The following is a 20,016-nucleotide window of genomic DNA, read 5'->3' on the forward strand; positions in this document are numbered from 1 at the left end:
GTACTTTTTCATATCTTTGGTTGGTTCACGAATCTTTTAATTTTAAATTCCTTAATCAAGCGATCAGTGCATGTTCATAATTGTGATTTCCTCGATCTAGTATTTTATATTTTTTATAAATCTTTTATCATCGCCAATAATACTCTAATCGTCATTTTTTTATTTCTTACAATCTCAACTGTTTATTTTTAATCATATCCAGTCTCTCATAAACACCTAATGTAATCATAAATATCATACATTTGTATCCGCTAACTATAGTTGGCTTGCATTAAATCATTCCACTCATCTAGACTTTAAATACTTATAGCTATTTTAAGATAATTATTCACTAGTTAAAAATTTAAATTTCAAGCATAGAAATGTTCAGAACATTGTGTTTTTAAATATGAAATTAAAAAAGTATACTGTCATTTAAAACGATTTAAAAAAAAAAATGGCTACAATAAAGTAGTAAATTTCATTTTTTTTCTTCTAATGTTATTTTAAAATTAATTAAAATAATAAATAAAGGATATATTTTCATTATCGATCAAACTTTTTATGATAACGAGTTTTTGATATTGAAATCACTGCATATTCCCGAAAGATAAAATATTATCCATAACCTCTAGTAGTTCAAAATTCTATATCATTTTTTTTTTTTGCTTAAGAGTTTTGACCGATCTCAACAACAGAAATGTTTTGTATTATTTTGTTATTATTTAGCCGAAGTGAGTTTTGTTTACAAAAATTAGTGAATTATATAGATAACCGGTAAATTTTATTCATACATTTTCATAATAATAATTAATATGCATAGGGTAAACATGAAATACTTTATTTACCATTATTATATTTTTAACGTCTTAACGCTTTATTATAGACACATTTTTAAGGTTTAATTAATTAAAACAACGTTTATAATAATTATGTTGATTTTAAATAATTAAAAATTAATGAATCTCTGGTCACCATTATTTTAAAACTGTTTATACAGGCTACATACCATATTATTGTTTTTATTATTCCCGAGATTTGTAGGTTTTTAACCTTAAATTTTGGACTAATATAGTATATTTTTAAAGACTGACATTATTTTTTAAGAAATATGCTATTGCATAAATTATAAATAAATTTTTATTTATAAACAATGCAACTTATTAAAACTAAGTATGACGTATACGCTAATGTTGTTAATATCATACAATAGTATTATCAAAATTGTTTTTATAAGAAACTACAGTAAAAGTAGTCATGACATATTTACAGAGAATGTAAACAGGTGATTATTTTACCATCGCACTTTGATAACAGAGTTAAATGACTTTTAATTCCATCGGGTTTTATATTTATATACCATGCTCGTTTTCATAATGTAGTGTCGATTCACATCATATATTACCACTTTTATGTGCAACGATTATGGCGCATACATTCAGTTAATTCGTGAGTTATTTGAATATATATATATATTATATATACGCATTTTGTATTCATATTAGGCTAATGCAGGTTAATTATTTAATGCGATTGATGAAATCGACTTAACTCTAATGCACATTAGCGATTGCATGTAAATTTTATAAAATGTATTTTATTATATAATGTTTGGCGTTTTATATGAACCATGATGGCATTTGATTCAGATGAAAGTCTTTGTACAATATTTTGTAGCGATTAAAACTGTACATATTATTTTATGTACTAAGCTTATGTTGTATTATTATTATTGTCATTTTGTTATTATTACACACAATGTCATGTGCCAGCGGTGGTAATATAATGCGATTCGTAGGTCCCGAGAAAGACTCGACAACGAGGCCAGAGAGCCGTAAAAACGACGCTCCGGGCCAAACTGTGGTGGTTATGATAGCCAAAAATGATCGCATACTCCACATCGTTTGGTCTCCTAAGGGCGCCTCTGTCTTTCGCTTCAACAACAACAACAAAAACAATATAACAATAATAATAATAAAATATCCTTTGTACGCGCGAATCTTTTACGCACATTTAATTTCGTCTATACGCACGCTCGAACACGAGATGTTATGTTCGTCTAATAGTATATATTTTTTTTCAAATTTTTTGTTATAAAAATGTTGAGAATATTTGAAACGATTTTAATTCTTCGTATTGTCGTGAAATCGATTTCTAGATGTATTTCATACTCCTAAATTAAATTCCCTCCTCCCTCGCCGAGCGTGACATGGACGCAAATCGCAGGTGTATAAGTACTAAAAGCACTTAGTACCTACCCTAAATTCTAAGGCTTCAATTGATATTTGATGTATGGTGACATTTCAATTTACTCAAATTGTTTGTTTATTTATATATTATTATCATTAAAATTACAGTTTGATTATTATTATTGTTATTATTATAGATTCACTTGCCAAACACAAACTGCGAATGTCGACAATCACTTGCAATGCATAACCAAATATTGACAAGTTTGTCTACGTTCGCTACCAATGTTGATATAATTATTTATTTTCAGGTGACCTTTAACACCTTTCATTCAAGAAATTCACCTTTACATTTATATACTTACATATTAAATACATAGAGTGATTATTTTAATAGCAATTACTCATTATATAGAAAAGTATAAACTTTTTTTTTAGAAAATTTGAAGTCATGCATACTCATATCATAATTTTAACACTTTGTATTGTTCTTATTATTTACATTCTTAAATAAATTTATTGGTTAGATATTTATTGACTGAGGTCGATATTAGTTGTAGACCACAAAATAAAATAAACCATCTTTAGTGTCATACTCTGATACACGATACTTTTTATTATTCTCGATGTGTACTGTAAAATATTGAACTAATATAGGTACAGGTACCACTAAAAAATATGTATTATACAAGCTTAATTTTTGTGCATACTCACAATCAGTAACCGCCTTACCGGTGACGGCTGCAGAGGTCACCTACCTATGGCTACAGCAAAACCGAATTTAATTAACCGCTTAAAACCACCGCCGGCAAAGTCCAGTCGGAGTGATAGAGAGTGGTTGAAATAAGCCACGAGAGGTTAGCTATATAGAGAGTCAGCGGGCGTAGATGTTTACCGTAACAATATAATTATAGTAAAACGTCAACGGCCATGATGGCTGGGGTGGCTTGTTGCTATACACTTATTCAGTTGTGTTAAATAACCTTCAATTTACTTAATCTACGATATTACGTTACAATAGCTATAGTTCATGCCAAAAATCGTAGCATAAGATCGTCAAAAATCAATTTTGTAGAATATAGCACTTTCGCAACGATATCAACCTATATCGGATGTATTGCAATCGTGAACGACGGAAATTCTCACTATAACCGTATGTACTAGTTCCAGTGATATTATATTGCACTGTACTAGTATCTTAACCAACTATATTATGCGACTCTGCAGGTAAATATAATATGTGATAAAAAAAAAAAAAAATGATGTTATAAAGTATAAAATAAATGATAATCATTTATTTTTCAAATAACCTGATTTTCGATGATAATAATAATATTATTTAATACGAGATGTAATAGAATAAAGTAAACATTAAGTAATATCTAATAATTTTAATAACCTAGCCAATTTTAGTGTCTATTAAAAATAAATAATTCATTGACTATTTTGAAAAAAAAAACACCTCATTATATTATATATTTTATTCTAAATATTATACAAAGAGTGTCATCGTGTTTTTTTTATCTTTTATACCCGCCCACTAACTAATATAACTAATATAGTAATATAATATACGTACTTTTAATCTACCCACATTTTGCTCAAGTCTCAAAACTTAAACAACCGTTTGAATTCAACTTAATGAAAATTAATTAGGTATTCAAATTTTAAAATATTTATATAAGTTATTTTTATAATTGGTTTTCTAAAATTTTAAAGAATCCCGAAAACAGTTTTGTTTTAACATTTTAAAATTTAGATATAAATAAACTATACGTACTTTATATCTACTAAAAAATATAGATTATAATAATTTTGGTTCTCTAATGTAATAATAATTTGTCAAAAATTAGCATACAATGTTTTGGTGATGGGAGGAAAACAATGTTGAAAACAATTTTGCAGTCTACCGCTTTGTATAATGAACGAATGGACTATAATATTTATAGGATAAATAATATTGACTTATTATGTGTTGCAGGTTTCTTGAGCTTTTTTTTAGCTTGACTTATTGATTTACTTTTGTTGTACGCGTGACTATTGTTTACAATATTATACATTTTATATTTTTTTATAGCTTTATCATTATAATGTCCACAATTTTGTTAAGCAAATCATATAAAGTTATTGGTATTTTCATTTACTCGCCATAAATGAGTTATTCGTGATGCATAAACTAAATCATGGTTTATTTGGAAAATGTTATTATTAATAAAACACTAAACCTTTGATGAAATGTTTGCTAACCTCTTCACGTGTAATGAACAATAATCATTGTGGTTATTTTATGTACGCATAATTTCGCGATATAGTTAAGTTATTTTGTAGGTATTTATCGTAGTATTCAATCAAGAGTTGCCACACAAGATTAAAAACAAAAATGGTTATAATTTTTAGTAAGAATACGCTATAAAATATTATAATAAGTACCTAATAGTGTTTTAAAATAGACAATTCGTATTAATAAACACGTAATAATAGTTTGAAGTATCGATCATAAATAATATTCGTTAAAAATCCACATAATCGATACCGATTGCAATGAGCATTGACAATTAACCGTACTAAAGTAAATATAATTGGTCTTTGTTTATTTTGGGCCACTTTACCCGGACTCAAATTTAATTATACACGAAATATAAGATTAGGACAGAATTCGCTCGTTGCATGACTTAATTGTCTTCTAGTAAGTTTGTCTTCTACACTCGTTTTTCAAACCTAATAACTCCACAATTATTAAATTGAGCCTAATATTATTGATGAAAGTATACTATATATATTATACATTTATACTATTCTCATAAACTCTCTTTGATATCCACATGAAATTGGCACAACGTCCAAATCTACTACCTATACAAAGTATAATAATATAATTATAAATAATAATAATTTAAACAAAAATATTATAATATAATAAATGTAAATCTATTAAAGTATCTATTATATTATAATACTAAATTATGTATCATAATATCATCAGATGTATGCAAAACATAGATAGAGTAGTCAATAGTCATCAATTAATTTTTATAATATTAAATAAAAACTTCTTAGAATTTCCGAGTTGACAACAGTTTATTTCCCTCCCATTCATTTAACTTTTAATGAAACCCCTCTGCGCTCTCCACGATAAACCAATGGTTTGCGATATTACCTATCTCACATTCAACTGCGCTACAATTTCATTACACCACGCTAGCTTATTGTCCCTTTTTAAATCTTCAAACCCCCTTCGATATCCGACATATATTAATCAATAAATTAATATTGTACTTCCCATTTATTTTACCATACAGGCTTTATAACATAATATACCTAATTAACCAACTTATTATTATTTACTTATATATTATTATTACTAGATTTTTTCTATTTTTTTACTTATAGAACTATATCCTAAATGACAAAACTAATTATATAACAGTTTAAATAAAAAAACAATTCTTTTGATTAATACCTATTACATATGTCTAGGTAATAGTTTGGTTCGCTAAATGTAGAAAAATTACTTATCAGTTATCACATAATATTATAAACTTCATAAGAGTTAACAAACTATTTTCAAAGATTTTTTTTACATAAAATGACTGCTATAATATTGTGCATTGTACATATTATGAGTTTATTTATACTAATTATCAGTATTTATTTCATTATTATTCGTAAGTTAGTTGTTTCATAATAATAATAATAATAATAATTAATAGTAAGTTTAATGCTTATATTAGTGATAATTTATATTGAAAGAAATACTATTTTTGATTGCATGAGTGAATGTACGAATTTGAACAAATTAAGTAAAAAATATTTCAATAAAAATTATTTGCATTAAATTGATTTTGAAAGAACTGGACAAATCTTTAATTTTTAAAAACTGTTTTGGGTTAAAATGAATTTTTATAAAACGTCTAGTGGTTGTTGTCTATAACAATTTTTTAATATTTAATGTAGTTTAATATGATGCAGAGCTGATCAAATTCGAATCGCATGTACACGTTCATACATAGTTAGGCAATTTATGCTTGTATAGCATTATTAGCGCCTATATATTTTGTTTTATTTTAAATTGAATTTTTTATGATAAAGATACCATTAAGTATTGTTATTAACAGATAATCTTTTTTGGTGAAAATGAAACCATAGATCTATAAACTAATTTATTGCGCGTTTCTCGTCCAAGTTCTAATATTAAGTCGGTTTCCAAAATCACGATATTATATTATTTTGTTAAATTTACAACCAAAATAACGTTAATATGTGAACGTTATTTTTTCAATTACACTATATACGCAAATAGAAATTAAAAAAAAAATAATAATAATAATAATAGCTGTATTGATATTTATCAATACTAATGGTATGGTAATGTATAATGTATGTATACAGTTAAGGATTTTAGTGGATGTATTTGTTACATTTATTGCCGAATTCATATTAGCTCAAAGTAAAATAACTTTATCGTGGTCCCTATATTTTTGTGCGCATCTGAAAACTTAATACTTTTTTTTTTTTGCCAATATAAAATAATATAATATAATATTAAGTAAACATTGTTTGAATTGTTTAGAATCGTATATTATTTCTTAAAAATAGTATTTTAATATTTATACCCTCTAATTTAAATAATTATACATAATTCCATAACATTCCTACACGCATTGGTATTTGATACAATTATATTAAAGTTGTCTACTAAAAGTTTAAAAATATTGGAAGGTAAAATAATAAAATGCATACAGAATTACATGGTTTGCTTAAAACCGAACTATTAAATTCTCTAGTATCCTATATAACAGTAAATTGAATCAAATTATTTTCTTCATAAAAAGTATATTGACTTTATTAACTAATTATTAATTATTTAATGATATAGATTTTATAACTAATCAAAACATTTTGAGACCATTAATCTTAAATAATTTCTATGAATGATTGCTATACAATAACTTACAGTTAAATAACATTAAATAGTTATAAAGGTAGGACAAAATATCAATAAAATATATTTTTAAATTATTTTGATTTTAACTTGAATTAATATAGATGTTTAGAATGAAAGACACATATCAACAAAAACATTTTTAAATTTAGCCTTAAATGACTCAACATTCAGCATTTTTCTATAGTTATTTTTTTAAAATAACTGTGTAGTCCATTTTAGTAGTTATTGATTAAATATTATTATAAACATAAATATTATTAGGTATATTATAAAAATATATAATAATATATTTTTTTAAATTTATACATTAGTAAAGTTAATATTATATAATAGTCCACGGCCTAGTCCCACGCTGCCCGAAGACCACAAATGAGCCGCAGCCGGGAATCTCTGATCTACTGAATTTCTTTTAAAGAAAGATTAAGTATTTTTATTTTTTGAAATTAAAAAAATAAATTAAATATTTTAACCGTGATGATTATGTTACTCGAAAATATTTTATTTTTAATTTGAGAAATTGTATTTCAAATAACTACTATTTGTTTAAAACACATTGATACAGATTCATGGGTCGTAAAATATTTAGGTACTATTTACTATTACTACATAATAATTTATCAACATGCACAAACAACAGTAGGTCGTCATATTCTCTATTTTCAAGTGCTAAACTTACAAAGGGAAAATATAAAAGCGTTATGTGGGACAGTTAAAACTAAAAACACACATAATATTATTAGTTTTAAGAAATAATACATGTATAACATGACTGAGCATCATAAATTTATCAAAAACGTGTCGATAAGTAATAATATTCTTAATGCATGACAATAATTTTGACCTGAAATAAAGCACACGCTAGAACGTTTTTTTTCTAGGCGTGTCAAGTAAATGGTATACTATTACAACTTTCAACATTTAAAATATAAATAAAAATAATGAATATATAAAATAGGTATTCTACTCCCTTTTATTTTACACAGTTGATAAAATTGTCATAATTTATCATCTTCATAATTGCTTAAAATATAATATACGACTTAGTGTGTTGGTCGTTTCGGGGTTTTTAGTTGGTTTCCAAGAAAACAAATATATAGTATAAAAATCATGTGCGTGCTTGGGGATTAAAGAAGCTCAAAGAATTTATTGCCCGCATGTAGTTATAATTCGTTTGGAATGTAATGAAAACTCTTTTCTGTTTTGTATATTATGTTTCCCGCGAACACCTGTTCACCGTTTTTCATCTACAAGCATTATCTTTCGCATCTCGTTTTCTCGTATTCTATCTAATACACTTGTGCACGCCCCATGTTTGGTCACACATGATTTTCCACCACCTTGTCATGCACATTTCCATCGGTGAGCTCCATGTCCAACGAGCAAAAAAAAATGCAGGAAGTACTTATTTTTTCAATTTAATTTTTATTTCACATTCCGTAAATCTGTGTAAGTTTTTTAAGTATATTATTATTATATTTTTATATTGTCATTTCAAACAAGCGAAAATACAAAACGATCTAAAAATTAAAAAAACATACATATTATACTTACGCCATTCGTACATATTATCATACATCATATAATACCCTCCAGTTAAATGCTGAATTGTTCTGAATTTGTTATGAAAGAATACAATACTCCATATTTCGGAATGTAGCACATGAGTGCTTTATGCCACATGAAATCGAAGTATTATTATATATTTACGCATGTGCGTAAAGTATTTACGTGCTCTATGTTCATTAAACACAATAATTCGTCCATAGAAATGCAATCTTTATTCTTTATATTATGCGAGTAGATATAAAAAAAAATGAATATTACTAACAAGAAAAAAAATACTCTATAATATTTTGAGACCAATATTTATTTTATGTGTCATATTATTTTCAATCGTTCAAATTGTTGAATATATTATTACCTACGCGTAATGGTAATTTTAATTTAAAAAACTAGGTATATGATGTATTAGTACTTCATTAAATTTGGCAAATAATTCTTGCTAACTCATTACCAGATAAATAATCATACTTTGGGTTAAAAATAAAAATAAATCTTTTATTTGAAAAAAACTTGATGAATAAAATTATTGTAATACACTAATACATTATAAACAAAAATATCCTACAAAATTACAGTTTTTAAATTTGCTTAAAAACATTATAACATTTTTTTAATGAACAATCGTACTATTGAATTTAATTTAGTTAATTAATTTTAATACAATTTATCGTATCACATGGTTACAATAATAAATTGTAAATGGTGTTTGTATATTATACATGTACTCATGTAGTATTTATATTATTCTATAATAATATTTAACTTTATAAGGAACTGGGTACATTTTTATACTTGACATTATGCTATAAACTTTATGGTATTCTATAAGTTTATAAGCCATATTAACTATAATTTAAAATATGAACATTCTCGGGTTAAGATATAAAGTGTTATTAATTAAAGAACAACTCATGTCGGCACTTGAGTAACAATTCAATTGCTCTCCCGAGAATCTAAAATCTATGTACAGTTTAAACCATATCTAGTGGCAACATAGTACTGCATGATACGTGATCGCGTTTGAATAAGACAATGGAGTTTAAAGAAACATTATTCATTACAACAAAAGATAAATTCAGACTACAAGAGTGTGTTGCACAGGATAGAATTTACTTTCAAGCGCACAGCTGTTTAAACAATAAACAATTTACTATATAACGTTAAAGTAATATTGTTATTTTTCTGAATCAATCTTACTTAACGGTCTATGTGTATAATAATTTTTAAATATTACAATTGTTATGAATTAAATTTATGAGAAACATTTTGTAAATAAAAAATAAAATTGCTTACATTGAAACACAGCGATTTGTTTTACCACAGACAACATATTTCTTTTTTTTTACACGAGATTTTGCTTCAAAAGATTGATTTGTTGAATTATTCTACTCTGTATAAGAAAAATAAGACTTTGAAAATACACTTAACAGTTAAAAGAAAATTGACTACAAGAACATTTTTCTATTGATATACAATGAAATAATAATTAAGAATATAAAAAATATGAATAAATATATAGTTATAATTTATCTTTGAAGACTAAAATAACACGTATAATGTATATATTATACATAAAGTTATCATTTTACTTTAATTTCCATAAAAGTTGTCATTTAAATACTAAAATATATAATTATTATTAAAATAAAACAAATAAAATCTAACTTGGTATTTTTCATATTATGATCATTTATCTAAATACACCGTAAATTCAGTTAGAAATAAAGATTTCAATAATATATAGCTATGTTTTTAAAAAAAAAAAACAAATTTAAATACTTTAAAAATGAGTGTGAAGTTAGAAGTAACAAATAGAGATTATATTTTAAAATGATAAAATTACTTTCAATTATTGGGTTCATAAAAAATCTAAGTAACTTATAAAATTTAGTATAAAATGTCATTACAAAAAAATAAAAACACATCAACTATACCTATCAAGAAGTATGTCATAGTCTTAAGGTAATTTCGTGTGACTTAATCGTCATCGGCTATTTCATTATTTCAACGCTATTTTAAATTTAGTATTGTAAATTCATTAGTTTTGTCAAACTTCGCATAAAAAAAAATATTACGTTGACTGTCTAAGGTCTTTGTACACTTTTGCACGTAATGTTTTTATGTATAAATATCAAAATACTGTTGTATGATATAATATAAAAACTATAAAATATAAAACAATATGATGACAACTAATTTTTTTTCCAACTTAAGGACAAAGTTTAAATTGACACTTTTTACTAACCTATATTTTTCACATTTTAAATATATTTCTTTTTAATTTTTAAAAAAGTTTGTTGAACATCAACGTGTTATAATATATTACATTTCGTTTAAATATTTAATATCATAATATCACTTAATAAATTAAATGTAACAGGACTAATTTATTATAGGTAATAAATTTATTGTTAAACTATAGTTTATGCGAATATATTCTTGAAACGTTTTTAAGCAATCTAGAGATGATGTATTTTTTTAACGGACGATATTGAATTGTCTGTTATTTAGTACTTTTGTATTACTGTCATTTGTTATATTCTATTAATACGTGTGTAGATTCAAGTTAAACCTATATAATAATTGTCTATGAGTCTTCTAAAACATATCTATGCATTTTCGATGTACTTAAATAATAATATTTATGAAGATTGTGGTTATTATATTATATTATTGGATCCTGCTACATTTCCCTACATTGGTGATGGTTATATAAATTTAAATATTGAAAGAAAAAAATTATTCTTCAAGACAAATACTTAAATTAAAATTGGAATAGGATCAATACACGAAAACTGATAATACACCACAGTTTGTTTCGCGGAAATTTACTAATTGCAATTTATGGCATAATGGATTCTAAATAGCATCGATGCATTCAATTAGCAGTAAACCGTCTTCGACATCATTTGTAAAAACGCTGTTTTTAAGAATATATTTTATGATATATTTTTAATAGAGGCGTGTTAATCATGCTTCAAAAAACAAACAATAATATAAATCGAAAAATGTACTATATTAGATACGTGTGATACAGACATTAAGTATAGTCTTATATTAGTATAATATACATTATTTTAACATCATACTACTGAATATTTTGATTACAACAATATATATTCCATTTTAAAAACAATTCTTATATTAAAAGGCACCAATAAAATCTGTATTTTACAATAACAAATGACAATCCATAATAACAATAACGGGATAAATCTATCAGTAGTAGAACGTTTGCAAAAGTCGTTTTATGATAAACGTAAGTAGGTTTTGTGTTTGCATCGTAATATAATGTACTACATGTACAGTCGTTAATGTTGATATACTTAATATATCGTTATATTTTCTTGATAAAAATATTTAAGTTCAACAGTAAGTCGGTACTTTGCGCGGGTTTTCGAAGAAAATATGTAGGCATTTGGTGTTTACAATAATATGTAGTAATTTAAAGACTATAGCTGTTATTCGAACCTCTTGGTCATTTCCTCTACACTTTTCAACATTGCCGGTGGTTATATATACTTATATAATGTATTTAAATGTTAAACGAAAAAAAATATTTCGTTTTAAATTCAAATCTTGTATTGTAAAGCACCGATAAAATATGTATTTTATAAGAACGTAAGTCTAATGACAATAACGGGACGAATGTATCAGTATTATAGGAGTTTTGTAAAAGGCATTTTATACTATGCAATAGGTACCTTTTTTTGTACGCATCGTATAACGTATCACATACCCAGTCGTAAATGTTTATATACATCGTTATTGAAAATACATAATATACTATATATATATATATATATATACCCTGCACCGTGGACAGTACGATACGCTTAACGGTCTATTATTTGCTCACTTCATTTCATCCATATTAGAATAGGTACGTATAAACGTATCACGGCACAATATATCTGGACAATCCACCAACCCGACAAATCCATTATTCCAGATTGCCATGAAAGGGTCAGTGGTCGGCAATATATACAATAATATAACACACGAGGCTGACTGTACTGTAAAAAAAGGGCGTCCGCCCAATTTGATAACGTAATTCTTTATAAACTTTCTACACTGTTAACCGTTAAATCTGTGAAACGGATGTAAGCGGCTATATAGTATATTATTGGCTTCTGCTTGGCCGCTTGGGGCCGATTCTTTTTTGCTTAACCAAAGAAACCGTCCAAGGATAAACACTAATTGACACTTGTTAGTATGAGTTATTGATAAATGATTTTTTTTTTTTTTAATTTCCTCAGAAAAAATATTTCTATTCCTATAAAATTGTTTGAAAAAATGTTTTAGTGATTAGGTTTGGTTAGGTTAATTTTAGAAAAATAAACGCTTATTTGAAAATAGGTTCGTGTTTCAGATTTTGACGAATAAACTCAGACATGTACCGATTTAACTAGTTAAATAAATCGTGATTTAATTAACAGTTATTTAGAATTGGCTGGTTTTAGTCATTAAATTAAAATTAGGACTTGCACAATAAGACTATCAGTTATTCTGTATAAGTTTCTTGTGTATCTATAGTTTTTGTGTTTTTATTTTACTTTTTGTATAGGAATTCGTTTTTGCTATTTTTATCGTATTATGTAAAACACCTATTTATTAATGATGTGCAATAATATTTTATTTGATGACAATAATTCATCATAGTATTTAATATTATTAAAAAGTTAATTGCGTATATTTGTGAGGTGTATGTATGAGTAATATGTTGAATAGGTTATTCTATAAGATTACAAAAAAATAAAAAATAAAAAAATATTACTCAATAATTATTTACGAATTTAATGTTGTATATTATTTAATTTTTTATTTTAATATACTTAAATAACAAAAAATAATATTGTTGCCAATTTGTGTTTTAAATTAAGTATTTTTAGTCTTTTAGCCTTTAGGTACCTATAATTATGTCCGTAGAAAAATTCTAATCTCATTATTTTTTCATTAGTTTTATATTTTATTTTATATAAACTTATCTTCTTTTCAAACTTTTTAAAAGAAAAAATATTTATTACAACTATTTTTCTACCATATAGACTATTTATTTTAAATATTTTTGTAATTTTTATAATTTAAATTTCACATTATAATAATTACTTTACTGCATTTTTTTTTATTATTATTAAACAAAGCTACCTTGTGATTTCATTTTTCCATTATTTCTAATCAATTGTTTTTTTTTTCTTGATAATTGATTTTCAACTATTTTATGATCAATTTGTTATTTGTTTAATTCTTAACGATTATTTAGTTTTAAAAAATTGTAATTATTAATATATTTGAAATTTGAATTGTAATTGTAATTGTGATTATTTATTAAACAATGTATTATATTATTAATACATGTGTATCACCATCTATTTTATCTTAGATTCACTAATGATAATATAGTTATATAATAATGGTTTAAAGAATGTTTTACTGGTAGGTATATCAATTGTGTATTATTACAACGCCGTTCCTAAATAATAATTATTTTTTGGTTCATTAATGAAATGGCGTTTTCTCTTTCATAAAACCTTTGTGTTAGTCTTCATTATTTCTTGGAAAATAATTAACAGACAATAGACAAAAAAAAAAAAAAAAAATAACTACTGAAATGCATGTAAACGTAAAAAATCCCTCCTTTTGATATTACACTCTTCAGTTGACAAAAGCAAATGAGCGTGTTTATTAACGCCAAAATGATGAAAATTTGAGAACTAATAAATTCAAACAATACTTTGTAGATTTGTGTATTTTTTATGAAAAGTTAGGTAATAATATTATTCTAAGAGTTACAATTTATAAACCGCGAGTTAAATTTATTCAAACTCACTGTATCATTAGTCATTTTATATTTTTATGTTAGTAGGTACTTAGGTACTAACTTGATTTTATTTTCATGCGGTATTACTCTTGAATTCATTTATTTTGACCTAAATCATTATATGTTATACAACTGTCCCTACAGAAGAGTTTAAAATAGATTTCTATTTGAAGAGATTTAATTTCAATTAAGTTATAAATGGATAACAAGTAAAAAATTTTTTACAAATATTACTTTGATGTTATCATTCTGTTTCATCTAAAAGCGGTTTAGGAATGTAACCAAGTTGAGTTTAATTTTTAATAGTCATCTACATCAAACATTTTATACAAGAAATTTGTACATAACAAGGTATTAAAAAATGTAGTTTATATGATAAGTATGTTATTTGCATAGGTTATTCAAAATATCAAAATTCTCTGTTTCATAAAATATCAATACGAATTGTATCATTTTTAGATCGTACCCAATGTAAAATAAAGATAAGATTACAAAAATACTATTAATTAATGTGATTTGAGTTTTTTAAATTTTTCCTATACGGAATTACTTTTAATCGAGTAGATAATTTATATATTGTACCAGCTGAAATTCGTCAATGTATAATGGCAATAATGATAAAAATATTCAAGAAATCTTCGCCGGCGGCATAAGTGTACGCATCTGAATTCAGAATAATTTTTGATTTACGGTTATTGGATATTATAAAATTAAATGCCAATTTTGTCAGAAAATATAAAATATATTATGGTATATTTATATATCTACTACGTACGATATGGTTGAAAAAAAAAACAATAATTATACTGGAAGAATATAATATAATATGCAGAAATATTATTTCGATAGGCAGCCGTACGTCAATAAATTTATCATAACAAAACGCCGTTAAATAAATATCATTTCTTCTTTCAGGAATATTATTCATATTTCCGATCGCGTGACAAGCAAATTATTGGCCGTCAAATTAATAGCTTTCAATAACGCACGCACGGTGAATATTAGTAAGTACCTATCTACCACCGGGAGGGACGCGTGGAATGGATATAAATGGAACAGCTGACGATGGTTTCTGGAGGGATGTGACGGAGGGTGTTGTAGACGTCTGAAAACCATTAGGCGTAAAAACCAAAAGAACGGGCAGTTGCAGATTACGGAGAGTAGGGGGAAAAACCATTATGACTATCCGTCCTCCACCGAGCCGGCGATTATGTTTCCCGATGACGCTAAGTAAAGCGGAAATGCCATCAAGTGTTTATTAAACCGCAATAGGTACACGGCGATGATATAGTTTTGTACACAATACCTACGTCGGAATTATTGAAGAAATTAACAAGTAAAAACACAAATATTAAGAATGCTATTGTGCTGTGCCGTTAGAGATTGAATGACATTTTAAATTTATATTTATACATATATATATGCGTACTACTAAAAATACAAAAACCAATTTTGACTTCATCCAAACACAAACAATTTAAGCCATCAAAACAATAAATTAATATAAATATGCATTATTATCATATGAATATATGGCATTACCCAATAGTATGAAATGAGAGTGATAAATTATCGTTTCACTGATTTCACATATTTAAAATCTAATATGTTATAAGGTTTTCACTGTACATTGAATTTATTTGAAGTGTAACCAAACAAAGTTTTTGTTACAGGTTTATTCGCTATCGGTACATGACATATATCAGAAAATTACTTGGTATTCGAATAATATATATATATATATGTGTGTGTGTGTGCTATTTTTCCTGAGTCAAGGTACCCGTCAAATCTGCTAACAGTGGTGTAAATTAAATACGATTCGACGTGTATGCCATAAACACGTTAAAAGCCACAAACGTGGCATATTCTCTCGTCATGAATGAAGTCTTCGAAAATTTAATTTATGTCCAATACATAAGAACACTGTCTTAGAGTTTGAATTTTTTCAACATTTATGACATGAGAAATTATGATTTATTTTTATACCAAATTATAACGTAACATTACATCGCATTATATTATGTTTGAATTGAAATATTTAAAATGTACACGTAAAATATTAAGACTTACCCCTTGATCGATGGAACACAGGTATATTTTGACACCAAGCAGTAAGTTCAGCTGGAAATATAAATACATAACGTTAGATCAATTTATTGTAGTTATATGTAATAAATATAAATGGATAAATAGATACAAGACTTTCAACCAATATTTTACACGTTATATATGCCTTACATATAAGATAAATATATATTAAATTTAATGAAACATCAGTACCAAATTAAGGTAGTGATTAATTGAGAGAATACTCTCTATAATATGTATAAATTCAAATCAGGTTTAAACCTAGAATGCATATCACAAGTTGTGTAATTGGAAACAACTTTTACACATTTTTAGTCAATAAATATAAAACTAGAAATGTTTTTCAATCGTAAAATATTGAATGTACTCAATATAATTTGTGCATGTCTCGAGCAGTACTATGCTTATTATGCACACTTCAAATATAACTGAAGGGAAACTATGGAAAATCATTATACGATATTGAATTTTAAGCAAAATAAAATATCAATAATATATACGATAACAGCGTAGCTAGTAATAAGATGGTTGTACTGAGGACAAATAATAATTTCAGAGTTAATAGTTTATTACAATGAAAATGAAAGCAGTCCACTTTGGTACGGAATTTGTAATATACAAATATTGTAAATCGAATGAAAAATAATTTACCTAAGTACTATTAGAGATAATGAAGAAAATTTATGGAGAAATTACCAAAACTGCATTGCACTTGGTAACAGCATTTAAATAGTAATCGGAGATGATAATTGATAATACTAAGATAGGAAAAACAAAAACTTATATTCTAATAATTTGACTCAAAATATACACGACCTATTCAGTGAAGATGAATCGAAACTTAGGTAATTTTTCGTATTTTAAAAATTTCCATACTTTTAAGTATCGTCAATTATTTTTTTTTTAGGATTAAACATAAATGGATTTGAAAAATCGCTGATTTTACGGACGACAAAAACAATATACAAATAATTAGTTATTGACAAACGGCTTAGATCTAGTAGGCATGTAAAGCCATATAAAGTAAAATATATTTTGTAATATACATATATTTTTTTTTTTATTGCATGATTTAGGTTCAAATTTAAAATTATACAAAAACAAATTACTAAAAAGGCACTAAAATAATAATACAGTGAGTTTCGCTTGATGTGATAACTGGTTTATAGAATCAACCGTGTATTGGAATCAAAATTGACCAAACCAGATCTCATGTTACTAATGCTAAATTTTAACCTTTTATTAGAATCACCATGTGCTGGATAATGGAATCGTTTTTAAGAACATTCTTATCGTTTTAATGGTATTTCAAACTTTCACTAAAAATAAAAAAGAATTGTGTTGAAAAATGTAAAAGGAACTATTCAAAAATATAGCGATAACGATACTTTTCAGTTGTTTCAAAATGTATATTGTATTTTATTATTACTTTATTATTGGTACATTATTATTAATTTAATTTACCTATATATATATATATATATATATATATATATATATTATTAATTGAATATGGATTTTAATTTAAGGTTGATATGAAAGTAAAATTAATAGATTCATTAGATTCTCAAGTACAATCAAAAATAGATAGTTTCTTTACTTTATTTTAATTTAATTTTAAACATATATATATATATATATATATATATATAAATGTAAACTCATCAATAAAGAAATATGTTTTATGAAATCAACCGGTTAATAGAATTAAAAACCAATGCGATCACATTAAGCGGAACTCACTGTAACTGATTCTATTTCATATTCTTTTTATTATTACTCGTGACTTAGGTAAGAGAAATAATTTAAGATTTATTTGACTATAAGTTAAACTTATACTAAAAGTAGTTTATATAAATACAGTTGATTCTGTAGAAGTAGAAAAGAAAAATGTATTATAGAAGATTATGTAATATTGTAATATTATAGTATTATAATTATAATAATATAAAAATATATTTTTTATAAACTCACTAAATATTATGTATTACGTTAATTTAATTGAAATAGTCAAGTAAATATTTTATGAGTCGTTATATTTGCTTAAACTTATTCAGAACAAAATTTGTATGAAAAAAGTTTTTTAATGCATTTGAGAGGTTTAAAAATTGAACTTTCTGTATACAAATAGTTTTAACAAAAAGTTTCTAATATTAATGAGTTGTAACTTTTTCAGTCCAAAATGTGAATTTTTGCCGGTAAACAAGCGTTTTCGTCTAATTTTTCGTAGAGTTTAAAAAATGGTTTATTATCTGATAATTTTTATGACGTTGCATTTGCGTGATTCTCGAAACTCATCGCTTTGACACTGTTCAATGCGTGTATATATCGTATATTATGAAAGCTAAAGGAAAAAAATCCAAAATTGCAATTTCCATATCAATACCGTTGAATTTTCTATTACTACAACGATTGGCTTAAACGAATAATATCTAAGTAATAACGCCTCGAGGTATATCTGTATATTCATTGTGATTATTCATACTATACGATAACATGCTATCGAAATTCTTTCGAAAATCGTTCTTATGTTTTACATAAATTACATCAACGCGGAATTCGAGTAGATACAATTATTAGACAGATTAATATTTTTAATTACTTATTTTTGAAATATTTTATAAAAATGGTTTACTCGAAAAAATATTGTTACACTTCATATTACACTTCAATATTACATTGTATTGCCCTATACCGTATAGTGGATTTGTGTAAGTATTATTTTTTTTAAAATAATTGTAGCAGTTGCCTTTGTGCTAGCAATTATTTATGGAAAACTTGAAAATTGTTTAATTCAAAATATTTAACACATTCACACTAGGAAATATTATGAAGAATATTCCATTGAATACGGATGATATTCATTTTACACTCCACCCTCTCCTCCCCCAGGCTACACGATTTTTTTATGTTCTATCAATATATTATACATATATATATATACGACGATTCAAACTGTAGGTTTTCGTTTAAAAATCAGCGAGATCTGTTGAACTTGTCAGTTCCACTAGTGTAGAATTATGAACTTATTTACGGGACGATAGACGCAGACATAATATTATGTAAAATTCACGGAACATTAAATTAATGAAGAAATGTTTTCCCTTAAGTCTTTCTTTAGTTTATTTACATTTAAATTATTATTAGCCACCAACTGGTTATTAATCATCAAATAAAACGTGACACTTGCAAACAATGTACACTGAACAGCTACATACATACATATTAACATTATTATAAATAAATGTAACAAAAAAAAAAATAATAATATTGTTGTGATCCATGACCGTTCATAACGTTGACTGTGATTTTGATATGTTTTTAGTGAATTTCGTAAGATAATTATTATTATTACTATTATTGTTCGTTCAAATATCACTTACATAAATGTAAACAACATATGGATTCTACGATGAAGTTTGGTCGGTATA

General features: G+C 25.4%; 1 protein-coding gene across 1 annotated transcript in view; it reads right to left on the reverse strand.

Annotated features, from left to right (window-relative positions):
• The window catches only part of LOC113557188 (ras-related protein Rap-1b), a 156,233-nt gene that overhangs the window by 75,149 nt on the left and 61,068 nt on the right, over positions 1-20,016 (reverse strand). Inside the window, exon 2 of the mRNA XM_026962558.1 lies at positions 16,568-16,618. The gene's annotated coding sequence lies outside the window, so the exon portion shown is untranslated. The remainder of the gene's footprint in view (positions 1-16,567; positions 16,619-20,016) is intronic.

This window comes from Rhopalosiphum maidis, chromosome 4 (genome assembly GCF_003676215.2).
Source record: "Rhopalosiphum maidis isolate BTI-1 chromosome 4, ASM367621v3, whole genome shotgun sequence".
NCBI classification, from domain to species: domain Eukaryota; kingdom Metazoa; phylum Arthropoda; class Insecta; order Hemiptera; family Aphididae; genus Rhopalosiphum; species Rhopalosiphum maidis.